We start from the raw sequence: 2997 nt of genomic DNA, 5'->3' as shown, positions 1-2997 counted from the left end.
AAAAGAAAAATCATAAATATTGTCAAACTCAACAATATCAAGAAGTCCCGTTTATTGGATTTTGTGTAGCCCAAACCAATTTCTGTTGATTATTCCTGCGAATAAATGCTCTCATAAAATAAGGACAGCCTAATTCTAGAGGCCTTACATACACCATCTTAATTGCAACACCATTAGCGAATCACAAAATAGCTGTCTTTAAAAAGCCATATAAATTGTCATTGTTTAAAGAGTGCATCAATAAATGCTGACATCGTTGAATGTAAAGTAACACACAAAAGGGAGGGGCACATATAGAATTAATTAATTCCACTACCATTATTTATGACTTAATATGATATACTGGCGTGCTTTATAATAACACTGAATGTGCATATTTCTAGAGGAGACACTGGAGTAATTATGTAGAATGCCTTTTACTCTGAATGTACAATATTAATTACAACCACGGTTGTTTATCAATTGCGAAACGCTGTTTAAAGGCTGTTTGGAAGATTGCCATGATGACCCAGGCATGTGTCCTATCTTTTACTTCAACTTCTCATAATGTGACATAAGACATCCTTCCTGTGTCACCCTTGATATGTGTTTTAATAAAGGAAAATATCACAAATGAGACTTTAAAGTGCAGGGGAAAAAAAACGGTTTAAAAGAAAAAGTATATATTGCTGATAAAGCACCTTGGAAGGTTGAAACATTGTGAATGCCATTTGTAACAATTGATTAGTTCATCTGCATCAATTAATTCTCAAAAAAATATATAGCCAGGAAACTTTTTGAACCATGCACATTTGTGTGGAACCATAAGCATTGGGTTACTAATCCTAAGCATTATGTTGGTTGAAAGTCTGATGGTGTATGGTGTAAAAACAGTGTTTCTGAAGCCTGAGAATCGCTTGCCCCATTTAACAAACATTTGCGGACCACCTAATTTGAAATTGCCCCCACAACAAAAACAACATCTTATTATATATAACCTGAAATGAAAATATTAGTCTCTTAAGTCATTGTTTTTGTTCCTCCTAAAGTGAAGGGTGGTGCTATTTTGTAAATGTAGCTGGCCACAATAAAACCATGAACAAGTCTACTCAGGTGTTTTGAGTTACTTACAGATTCTGAGTATGGATTCTAAGCTTTCCAATGATAGAAAAGACATGAAAATAAAAAAAGTTGTTTAATATGAGTGTTGTGTGCACTAATAATATTTCAGGGCTATTTGTAATTTAGAAGCATAATAAAAGAAAAATAGATTTGAGTTGCTTTGGCAAAAACAAACATTTTCTTTCAGCCAGTAGATAGTACAACATAAATAATTGTATTTAGTTAGCGTGAGGTGGAGCTCTGTTCACCGCCTTGTCACCATCATATAACATTCCGCAAAAACACAACGCTATGTATCGTAATAGTGTTCAAAAACAACAGTTCTGCATCACACCCTGAAAAACTTCAGGTTTTCCTTTTAGTGACCCAGTCTTAAGCCATTTAGCCATCATTATTTTTAAACACAATCCTTTGTAAGCTAACTGTAGGGTTACACTTTGAGCTCACGTCACGGCAAATGAACGGTTGTTTGCATGCAATACCTTGCGGACCACTAGGGTGCACCCACGGACACCAACAGTGGTCTGGAGACCGCAGTTGGCGAAAGTCTGGTCGAAAGGCTCAAGAAGGATTTCATCCCTTCTGTCTATGGGTCCCACAAAATAATCGTTTGTTATTTAAGTAAGCAAGCCATATGTGCTGATTTGTCTTTACACACGTTTATTTTACCCCAACTAAAGGATATCTGGGTATTGTCTGAATCTAGAGGGTCTGGGCTGCGATTCGGGAAAGGTTAGGTAAAAATCCTCTATAAACTGATGAATTAACACGGGTTACTTAACAACTAAATAGTTTAAGAGCATGTGACGTAATTTGAATAGCGTTTTCGACAGCCTTTTGTACACGAAACATTGGGTACTGAATGAAAAAATATATATAAGCCGTCACAAGCTGGGACGTAGTCCTACAATAAAGTCAGTGCCGACATGCCAGCACATACGTAGGCTTAAAGAACTTACTTTTTGGTTTCAGCACAAACTGGCGCGCTTCATCGTGGGTGGACACTCGCTGTTCCTGCCTTAGTTGTCACATCCATCTTAGCTGGTAGTTTTCAATGTCAAGCATTTTCCCGGTTCAGATACTCAAACAAAGCTATTAACGGATTAATGCGCATTGGGAGGAAGTCACGTAATGACGTAATCAATACGTTGCATTAATTCAGTGTTTTCTATTAAATTGAGTATTGTATTTTTGGTCACAGGTTCTTTTTTTATGCTATGTTTTTTGTATACTTTGATAACAGTTTACTTGAGTAAGAAATAATTGTTTAGCTTTAATTGTTTTGTTTTTTGTTTGTTTGTTTTGGCTTCTTGTGGGCGGAGCTTGTGATTATCACAAAGGGCTCTGCAACAGAAGCAGCCTGCCTGAGTTCAGACTCCCAACAGGTCACACAGAAAGTGATGGACTTTTGAGCTGCTGTTTTTTAACCTGCCTGGACGTCCATTGTAAATATGCTGCACAGCTTTTCCAAGTTTTTTCACCTAAATATGAGCACAATAAACAACATCTGAAGTGAGTTATGGCATTGGCCTATCGTTTTTTTTTTTCGTCCAAGTCAAAACAGAGCCCCACCACAAAGAACAAGTAGATAAAGAGACAAGTGCCAATTAAGACTTCAAAGGATTTAATATTTTGCTCTAGATACAATCAAATTCAGTCTGGATTCCTTAACTGTAAAATAGCCTTTTTGTTTACCTTACTTCAGTCTCATTTCCCTGCTCTAATGTGCAGTCCTGCTTTCAGCTATTGCTTACAAACATTTGAATATTTGATATATCTTTTCTGCCAGTGTTTGTTTGTATCCATGGTTCATTCAATATACTGCCTCAAAAAACTAAGCCAGATCATTCAGTGGTCTTTAATAGTCAGCCATATAAACAAAACTTGAAAAGTCCA

At 36.5% G+C, this 2997-nt stretch overlaps 1 long non-coding RNA gene across 1 annotated transcript in view; it reads right to left on the bottom strand.

Annotated features, from left to right (window-relative positions):
• LOC106936553 (uncharacterized) overlaps window positions 1-2183 on the bottom strand; it is a 6215-nt gene extending 4032 nt beyond the window's left edge. The window contains exon 1 of the long non-coding RNA XR_001422155.1: window positions 2061-2183. This is a non-coding gene — a long non-coding RNA (uncharacterized LOC106936553). The remainder of the gene's footprint in view (window positions 1-2060) is intronic.
• Window positions 2184-2997: the final 814 nt, after the last annotated feature.

Source organism: Poecilia latipinna, unplaced genomic scaffold (genome assembly GCF_001443285.1).
Source record: "Poecilia latipinna isolate Pla-1442-1.1 unplaced genomic scaffold, P_latipinna-1.0 Scaffold2169, whole genome shotgun sequence".
NCBI classification, from domain to species: Eukaryota; Metazoa; Chordata; class Actinopteri; order Cyprinodontiformes; family Poeciliidae; genus Poecilia; species Poecilia latipinna.
The sequence above is the reverse complement of the archived record's forward strand: the minus strand, read 5'-3'. Positions and strand labels throughout refer to the sequence as shown.